Raw genomic sequence first — 10,859 nt, forward strand, 5'->3', positions numbered from 1 at the left:
AACGTTTTCTTACTTTTGTTCCTTTCTTTTGTATTTCATTTTGCTTGTAAGAATTTGGGGGTGTAAAGAGTGTTTGCGCAATGGAAAGCAAAAAGTAATGTGACAATCTGACCCTATAAAATTGTTTGACTCTACTTTATGTACTAGACATAAAATATATTTTCGAAGATTCGAAATTAGTTTGGAAACTATTGTGGTATATACATATGTATATCCTATACATGCATATGTACATATAATGAGAGGACATCTCATAAACCAAAACGTTTCATATAGGAACTATATTTTCTTAGAAATTTGAAAACAGTGTTCATATATATTCCAGTATGAAAATATGGTTTAGCATCAGCCATATTAGTTGGATGAACGCAATGAAGTTCTAACGTTCAAAAAACGATAGCAAATTTATTTCCGTTTTCCCCTTGTAGTCCAGTTTTCTACAGATTTTTGGCTAATTTAAAGTTCAAACAAATTTTGCCGAGAATAAGTGAACCTTTTTAGCAATGGTCTTTGTCTTGGTTGATAGCTATTTATTTTCTATAATTGCCCGAACTGAACAATTTCTTCGAAAGTTATTGCGGTGCCTTAGATAGATAATAATATATGTGACCTGGTCTACGGAAATGGGGCTTAGGTGTCAAAAAATCAATTTTCACATTTTAGTTGATTCGGATGGAAGATGAGATGATTTTTTTTTTTAACAGCTGTTTCCCAGAAAACTAGTTTTCGCACGTTAGCTCCCTTCTTGTAGACCAGGTCACATATGCTAAATCTCGTGAAGATATCTCGTAAAAAAAGTTTAGATAATGTGACGTGTTACGAATATTGGAAAAGGCTTACGATGCTTCTGTTTTATCAAAAGAAAAAAAAAACACAAAACAAAAAAAAAAAAACAAAAAAAAACAAGCAAACGAGTGGTACAAAGCCTTCAATGACGGTCCAGAGATCGGATCGGTGAAGACATGCCTCGTTCTGGACTTCTTTTGACCTCTTCAACTGCTGAAAACATCAAAGAATACAAGTATTGTGCTTGAAAACTGTCAGGCAAGTGTTAGAAAAATGGAAAAAAAGCTCTACATATCTCGCGAGTCCGTTCACATGATTTTGGTGAAAATTTTGGGTATGAAACTCGTTCTTGTTCGACTCGTAGCGATAAAGCTGAATTTTTTCAAAAAACGTGCGGTAAACAGGTCTTTTTGGATATGCTTGATTGTGCGAATTCCGATTTCACATTCATGGAGAGCATTATAACTGCCAATGCGACATGGGTTTATGAGTTTGACATGCAAACAAGTTAACTATCATCGGAATCGTGGGGGAAAAAACACGCCAAAGCCGCCTAAAAACCAAAGTGATGCTCATTGTTTTTTACGATGTTCGTGGTTTGGTGCATCATGAATTTGTTTTGGAGGGATAGACGAAAACCTATTTGGTCGTATTGAGGCGTTAGCGTTAGAACATCCGTCGAAAACGGCGGGAATTGTGGAATATTAATTCATGGATTTAAAGTCAAAAACGATTAGCGAATTACTTTGCCAGCGACAAGATAAATATTTATGAATAATTGAATATTTTGCGTTTTATTAACAATTTCGTCACAATATACATACATTCTCTCCTGTTTCAGTGGATAATCTCTATATGAGATATTTATTCAACTATCCTAAGACAAACCTTAAATGTTCTGAATCAAGTAACATTACATTTTACCCAATATCGCTCATATTAAATGCGTGCAAACAGATTCAGTGAAATGCTAAGACATCTATATAATAAGTATATGCGACGCATTCCTTCATCGTCAATTTACAATGTCAATTTGGGTTCAATCATTTGATTTCCTGATTTCGATCGCATTACTTCCACAAAAGTGATAATCCTGCCTGCACACAGATACCAAATTTATGTTAAAGTCAAACCTCTTGAGCTGCAGACTCTGGTTTTGCCATGTATTTAATGTGAACTTTGCTGTGCAACAAAGTAATTAGCATATTCGGCACGTACATGCTGCCTTTCATGCACGATTTAGTCAGGCACACTTTCTGCAGACACACTTCGATTTATAGTTTTAGTTTAGTCTTACAAACTGTTTGTAGATATGAAATTGTAAGTAAGTATGTGTATGTGTGCGCGCATATGATTAGGCCTTGGTGATTTTAAGTAGAGACACACTTTCAAAAGTGGGCAATTCAATCATGCTTGATGGGGAATTTAGTGCACGTGTCGGCGTTGGAAAGCGTACAATTTAAGCTTGTATGTGTGCATGTATGTTTGAAGATATTGAAAGGTACTTCTTTGTGTACAGAGTCCTGCCATAAGTTTTGTTACAAGTCCACACCGTTATAAAAATAATACAATATATTTGAATTCATTCAACATTTTCAAAGAAAATTCTATGGAAACTGCAAACAAAAGCTGCGCCAGAAATTGATTTTACAAGCACAATAGCGTGCTTAGCTTTTCTCCAGCACTTAATTCTTTACTTAAGCTGGCATGTGAATTACTGGACAGCCTACACAAACAACAAGTGCAGAAAAGTTTCGCTACTTCCCTTTTAGTTTGTTTGAAAGCCATGAAATTACATAAATATTTTATTTCTTTTACATTTGTCTTTCTGATTTTTGTTGCTTCATTGCTTTTGATTTGAAAATTTCATGTCCATTGCTCATTGTACGTTGTAAGCTCGTAAGTGGTAAAGTTTTTCTCATTGTCACGGCATTTTCAAAGTCAATGTTGCCCCAGCGATTTCTTTTACGGCCTAGTGACCCGAGTTGATCGTGTGCTACCAAGCTCCAAAGACCCACACGTAGCTAAAACTTAAAGTACTTTCGACGCGCAAAATTTCTAGCCAGCGAGTTATTTTTCTTGCTTTTCGTACAATATTTTATGCGTTTTTTTTTGTTTTGATTTTTTTATTTTTTTTTTGTTTGTTGCGAAAAAGGCCAGAAACTTTGCCCATGAAATGCCGCTTTTTATTTGGTTTTTCATAGTCTCTTGCCCACTTTTATTTGGAAGTTTCTTTACTAGTTATTAAACATCTGTCTGTCGACATTATGTGCGCAAGGAATAATAAACATGCAACTTTCGTTGATTATTTTCGTTGTCATTGTTACACGCAGCAAACAAAAAAATGAAGGAATGTGGAAATGAGTTTTAAAATAAGCTTGTATTTTGTCATGTTCTTTTTCTATCTTTTCTACTTAATTTTTTTTTGGCAAAAAAACAGAGAAATTTTGTTAAGAGTTCAGTGTCTCAGGAAAAGTTTTAAACGGGTTTTTGCAGTTAAAATTTTTGCTATAATTTACTAAGTCCAAAAAACACTTTAATAAAAGGGAAAAGTTTCACCTACATATATCCACTTAAACCACGTTGCATTATCTGTACCTTAAGATGTGCTAATCTCAAATTTAATACTAACAAATATTATTAGAGGACTGCTAGCTTGAAGCTATGAAAAATACATTTTTATTTTTGCTTATTTTGATAGTCAATACTATAAATAAATTTTTAAATTAATTTTTCAAATAAATTTCAAATTAGGGCCACCTAAAGTGTAGCTATTAAGTTCATTGGCTCCATAAGTATAGTATACCCAATAAGAAATTTTCCTACAGCTTCTGTATTCTTCTTCTTTGACCTACCTCTTTCTTCAATGACCTACCGGTCAAACGTCGAGTATAGCGAGCCATAAATTACTAAAACATCACGAGAACTCAGCTTGCTTCTTAAAGCGTCACCACTTTATCAATTGATGTATTTTTTAAGTACCGTAGCTCATTTTATGGACAATATCTCTTAACCGAAATTTTGTTAGATTTCTTTTACTTGGGTTTCTAAAAATTGATTTTTTTTATTATTCTAATTAATCTTATTAAATTCTACAGCACCTGTAGTATATTTTCCCAAATTTTTAAGTTGGTTGGATTAATTGTCTCGGAGATACAGCCTTGAGAACTTATGCGCTCGGGGCTAGCATCTTTTCTCGAAACTGTGTTTTTGAAATCGTTTGGCAAGATTTCTCAACAACTACTTTGAGATACAATTTCTAAGGACTTGTATAAAGGATGTTGTATTTTCGATTACAACTATTTGAAAATAGAAAAATGTCAGGAAATTTTCATTTTATTTTTTTTTTTTTGTAAAAATATCTGCAAAAGTTCAATTTTCAGTTTTTCACTTTAGATGACGCGGGCGCATATTTCTTCCGAGAAGTCAGCAGAAATGGTGACGCAATGGTCGAGTTAAATTTTTTTTTCCCAAAATTTCTTTGTAAATAGTGTAAGTTTATAACAATAAAAATTCTAAAAGAAAAATATATAATTTTTTATATGAGAAATACTTTTTTTTTTACCGATTACTGGAAGCAACCTATGTAACCCCTTAAAAAAGCCGGATTGACTGTGTAGAAGGACTATACCAGCGCCAGTTATTATAATTATTGACAAACTTGATAGAATACTTATTCTTCTGGGGAAATTTCGTATTCTTTCTATAAACAGTGTTGTTTTCAGTGAGTCTTTCAAAACAAATAGTCAACATATTTTGGACCTCCATATTCTCTCAAAGTTTTCTATTTCTTCAGATTTTAAAACAAATAACTCCCTAACAGAAGTGAAGTACCGGAGCCTCAGCCTTGATAAAAGCTATCATAGATGCACAACGTTTTGAAGAGTGTAAGGAAGGTATTTGCTAACTTATATTGTTGTAAAGGAGCTATTGGAAAGCGGTGGAGACTCTCAAAAGTAGTGTCTACTTTGGCTTTACGAAAATATAGTTAAGCAAATACTGTTCTATTATTTGGGGGGAGACTTCTGTGGAGAGATCTCAACCAAGTTTTGTTTCAAACTGTTAGACCACTATAGTGACCTTCAAGCAGAAGTGGTAGGTATTAATGTAGCAGCAGATGTATTTCAATAAAGTGCAGCTTCTTTTAAGGGGATATATTTCAACTGTGATATCGTAGCTGCTAGACAGACCTTCAGCTCGACGGCAGTGACCTCCCTAGCTGTAGCATCAAGTCACTTCCATGTTCAACTCAACGGTATCGTCGAAAATTGTAAAGCCGAAAAGTTCGTAAGAAAGATCTCTATTATCCAGGATGGCAACAAGTTCAGGTATTCTCCTGTCTTCACACACTAGGGCGTTGGATCGAAGGGCTTCAAGCGAGTTTACAAAACATTGATCAGTAAACAGCAGCTGCGGGGTTTCGAAAGCAAATGAAGTGGAAATAGCTACATAAATTACTCAAGATTCAGTTGAAGCATTGTGGTTACCGTACTTTCAGCGAAGCCGTCAAATTGACTGGAGTAGATATAAGTCGGATCATCAAACCTGTGGCTGGCTCCAGGCGATTTGTAGACATGCAACGGTATTCTTAATCTGTATTTTTGTTTTGTTTACTCGCAACCTCGTGACACATTATATAATTTACCTAAATTAACCTAACCCCATTGCACTATAGCTGCATGTATATTTAATACTACAAATAACAAAGAATTACTACAATCCAAATTTACTCATATTCCATTCGTCCTAGAAATCAATATATATGTAATATGTATCAATGTTGAAAAAATTAATGGAATACGTCAATAGTCCCGTAAATAATAACCTTTCATGACCCTCAGAAGAAAACAACGGTTCCAAAAACAGTATCGTGATTATTTCTAAGATATTTGAAAAATTCTTTTAATTCGGATATTTAAAGAATAAATGTATTTGAAAGAAACAAAATTAATTAAATATTTTTAGATTTTCATTGCGTTGGTAAAGTACTCATTCATCCTTTGTTCGAATTAGGTTGGTGACTTAGCTAAATATTAGCTGTATTGCCTAAATGTAGGCAACGTATCACATGTATATTCATTATTATACTCTATTGTCTAAGGTGACAATGGAATTGAAATTGAGAAAATGTAAGTATGTAACTTTAAATATACTAAAACAACATTTACTATAATAAAATTTTATTACTCAAATACATGATGCATAAAAAACTCAAAAACATGGCACTTTTGATTTGAATTTGTCTCTTTTGATCCAATACATGATTCCCATTGGTGAAGAAATATAGTCGAACATTCTTTGCTGTCATCACTCGAACCATAAAACTTACAACAATTACCCTGACACTCATTTAGCAACAACAACAGATAGATAAACAACCTTTTCCGATAGCTATAATGTAGATGGTGTCCGGAATAAATACACGACTGTATACAATTGCAAGTGTCAGGGGCATAACACAGGAGCAAACAAATAAATAAATATCCTTGCGAGTATAGTAAATTCATTTAAAATAAATAAATTGTACAAGCTGTTGATAAATGACTCGAATGCTTGGACGATTGGACGCTCGGACGCTTGTTGTATGGCAACGATTGAATGACAGTGCGAGCGGAGTTGAATGGACGGACCAAGGAGTGCATTGAATTGAGTGGAGTGAATATTGTTGACCGAAAGGGAGGCAAACAAAACAGTTGCAAGAGTAGGTTCAAGTGCCAGAGCACACAACACGTGAGCATCGTTCAAGTGGACGACTTACTCGCTCAATGTCCAAATGCAAGCGTGCGCTTGAGCATACAAAGATCAAATATGTATATGTGTTAGAGTGTGTGTGTGTGTGCATTTGCCTTTGTTTGTGCAGAGCGGTGCAAGTAAAGAAAGCGCATTTACAATTTTTAGAATTTTTTAGCGCAGCGCACGTTTACAAACACTCACGAGAATTGCAAATATGCCACTTAGGCATACAAACACCATGGCATATATGTACATAAACACACCGGCATACTCACCTGCTGACGAAGATGTACGAGTATTTGTTTGATTCGACATGCTCACATTTGAACAAGGTTTTCGGAGCGAAATGAAGTGATTTGTAGTACAAAAAGCGAATACAGCCATAATAAAAGTCTGAAGTAGCACTCGAGCATCGTTTAAGATTATGTTGTACCAAACGAGTATTTGTGTGAGCGTGAAGTGCAAGATTATTTGTGAAGACGCCACGGATTTGGTACCTACACTGTTGTACAAGCATATAATATCAAAAGTAAATATAAAACAGAATTTTTAAATGGCTCTAAGCATACTTTCGGGCGTAATTGAACGTATTAAGAGGAGATCCTCTGCTGAAAGGTACTGAAGTGTTTGGATGTAAAGATGCATTCTTCATTGTAATATATATTTCGGTAGTATTTTTGATTTGTTTTTTGTGACATTTATGTATCGAAAATATGCATGTTTTTTATTTGATTGAATTTATTGGTAAAATAGTGTCGAAATAGTTTTGGGGTATTACTATAAAACTTTAGAGCTAAAAGGTATCTGAAAAAGCTATCGTATATAATACTGCAAAATATCTATTTTTTTATGATTTTGGCTTGGCAGACGAAGAACGTGCCAAAACGTTTGAAGTTCGGGAACTGGAAGTATTATTCAATGAATATTGTTGCCAAGTACAAAGAGAGCTCGAAGAACTTTGGAAGTCGCTTAAGTTGTCATTTCTAAACTTTTAAAAACAGAGGCAAACATTTAGGTTAAGTTAGATGATGGATCGAAGAATGCACACCTGTGTGAAACTATATAAAAGAAGAACTCCTGTGTTCGGACATACATATCAGTAAGGGTTTAAGTCTTGACCTCCTTATCGCGGGATAGTCAAGAAGGAAGTATGAAGTTGTTTCCACCTTTTCATACGCTTCAGTAAACGGTGTATGTTCCAGACTTACTTCGTGAACGCCAATAGGCCAATTACCTCTGAAAAGACGCACAGCTTGGGAGAGGGTAGCTTTACTGGGGGCAAAGAGATCACTAGGTCTGCGCAAGTACCGATGGTGGGCTAGCGCTGGCCAACCTTTCGTGAAGCCCAGCTATTTAGTAGAGAAACACAAAAGGATACGGGAGTACTTACCCGCTCCTGTTCTACCATTAGCGGTCCTAGGGTGATTTTCCTCACTATAGCTCAACACCCATACCAGTCTCATCACACTCGGTGCTTTAGAAAGGCGAATGGTCACTTTTCTGAAGGAGGCTGCACTCCAGAGCAGCAGATATACTGCTCCTACTCATAGTTCTCTCGTCGATATATGCGCAGAGAAGGAACCGCCAGAGTTCGACTTGGGGATTCCATGATCTAAGCGATTTTGTAATAGTCAAAGAGTGAGAGGCTACCTATGGACCTTCGTCCACACATGCTGATAAGCGCCGCCCGTTGAATACTCTGAAGTTTCTTTGCAAGTGTGGTCTTTTCTAGAACCCTCCACCATATAAAGGTTCCATAAAACATATTGGGATTGACTATAGTGTCATAGAGCCAGAAGAGCACTTTCGAAGAGATTCCCCCCTTGTTTGAATGGCTCACCTACATCGGTATAAGTAATCGTTGCCTTTTTTCTCTCTCTTCGATGTTCACCTTTCATGAAAACTTCCTATCCAGAATGAGCCCTAGACATTTCACAGTATCCGTCGGTTGCAGGCGGATGTCTCCGATTTGCGTCAACGATGTCACTGGGATTTTATATCTCCTGGTGAATAAAACCATCTCGATTTTCCTTGAGTAGATGGCAAGAACCCTTTCGACCTCCCAGTTTGTTATAATGCTGAGATACCCCTGCGCCAACTCGTACACGGTACTCAGCAACTTTCTTCTGGCCATAAGTGCTAGAACAGGACAAGAGAAGTGTGGCACAGAAAACTGAGAATGAGGAGTTTGAGGTTTGAAAAGACGAGTTTGCAAGTCAGAGATGGTGCGTAAACAATCGTGTTTGCATTGGATTGATGATAGATTGATTGGGTAATGAAATATGGACTCATTTCCATCAATAATATAAACAAATTAAAACGGCTTTCTAACATAAGAAAATTGTATATATAATTATCTAACTAATATCCTGAAAAGTCTCATTTTTTGGCGAACCAGTTCAACGACTGTATTTTATGTTAAACTATGGTTACTACTTCAGAACCCTTTCTCTTCTCTTCGTCAGTAAAATTCATTTGCGAAATATATCTAACTGAATATAGGAGCAGGAGTGACTCTGCTAGCATATAGAATTCGGAATTCTTCGGACTTACAGTTATGATGGATAACAGTTATTTCCTACACGAGCACCAACTTTCTATCTCCTTAGAAACCGAGAGTAAAGAAAATCACTCCTTAAAAAACATATGTATTATCTTACCTAATAGTAGAACCAATATCTCAAATATAATGCTTCCAAACCACCATATAAATAATATCTAAAATTTTGAATTTGTAATCGAAATAATAATTTCTTCGAAACATAAAGTAAATATTAAAGGCTACACGTGTTCTCGCACTTATTCACGAGGGTAATAAACAATTAAATTTCTAATGACTTGCTGCTGCAATCTTTCGCTGGAACCCCTTTTAAAATGCTTTAAAATAGTCATTTCCTAAGTGTTTACCCTTCAACAGAAAGCGTAGTCATATCCGTGAAGCGCCACACACACACACACAGCTCTACAAGTAATCTGCTTAAAAGCACGCAACCAACGAAGCAAGAGACCCATTTTAACCCTGAAGCATACAAAAATACCCAAAATATTGATATGACCGTGTGTACGTATGTGTGTATGTGTGCTGACTTTGGTGGAGTGCGTAGTGGCGGCTGCACTCATATCGACAAGTGCTGGCTTTTAGACACGCGTTCTGCAAAGGCAAAGCGTTTACCCTCACTCGAAGACCTGCCGCTTGTTGAGTCCGAGCATATGTTTCATGTTCCACGGGAGCTGCATGCTTTTCCACCGCACCAAAATCACTTTTTTTTATTATTTTTTATTAAAGAAAAATTTTCAAATATTTTTCTTTATCACATTACTCACTCACTGCGCTCGCACTCATACATATTTTAGATAACTTTCGGCAAGGGCTTTGGCATATGCCACAAATACGAGTGTTGCACGCATGGTAGCTGCCGCATGCACCGCTGTTCTTGCTGTTTCGTTGGCTGTGCAAACATAATCGGTGCGGTGCAGCGGTCGAAGTTTCGATGCCGAAAAAATGCTTTTGACTTTCAATTAAGATTTATGTGGATCTGCAGCCTTGCTAGCTTTGCCACGTTTGGTTGCATGCAGCGGCAGTATTTTGTATTTACTTTTATTTCGAGTTGCAGTGCCGCTATTTATATGTGCCATTGCATTCGGCGCGCCGCTGAGGCAAGACAACATATAAATATGTGTATGGAAGCCTCTAAAAATTATCTTTTTGTTGTTGTTTTACTTAACCCAGAAGTCATAAAATATCAGTTATTTATGGCATTAAAGCGACAGCCGAAGTAAATGCGATTTTTGCCGTGACTCCTTTCCAAAGTTGTAGATATAAATATCTGTGCATACGAAAAAAAAAACATCTGAAGAAAGTCTACGGTTGCCAAAAGCTTCTGTCAAAGGGGCACACAATTATACTTGAGTGAGATATCTTTATATATAGTATATGCCAGGTAACTTTTTTTCTGAAACAAATCTTCGCATTCTATCATTTCGCAAAACAAATGACTAAAAGATCCCTAGTTAGTCGATTGGTGCGATGAAGGTAGCATATTTGGGGGGATGATCAAAGTTAGGCATATTGTTTCGAAAATATGGCAGATTTATGTGTCCATTTCGATATAGTGATGTCAGCTGGATATCATTTCAGGCAACACAAATCATATCAAAAATCAATCTTTACATTTCCTTATATATATGCATTCAATAATTAAGACTTTTACTAATTTAGAAATACGGTTATTTTTAACCATAAATCACCTAGACTGGATAAGGAAGCGAAGTAATTGGGTCTTTTAGTGAACGAAAAAGATGAAATAACTCTTGTCATCAAATAAACTGTCGCCGCACTC

This window comes from Bactrocera latifrons, unplaced genomic scaffold (genome assembly GCF_001853355.1).
Source record: "Bactrocera latifrons isolate USDA-ARS-PBARC rearing strain unplaced genomic scaffold, ASM185335v1 scaffold_3, whole genome shotgun sequence".
NCBI classification, from domain to species: Eukaryota; Metazoa; Arthropoda; class Insecta; order Diptera; family Tephritidae; genus Bactrocera; species Bactrocera latifrons.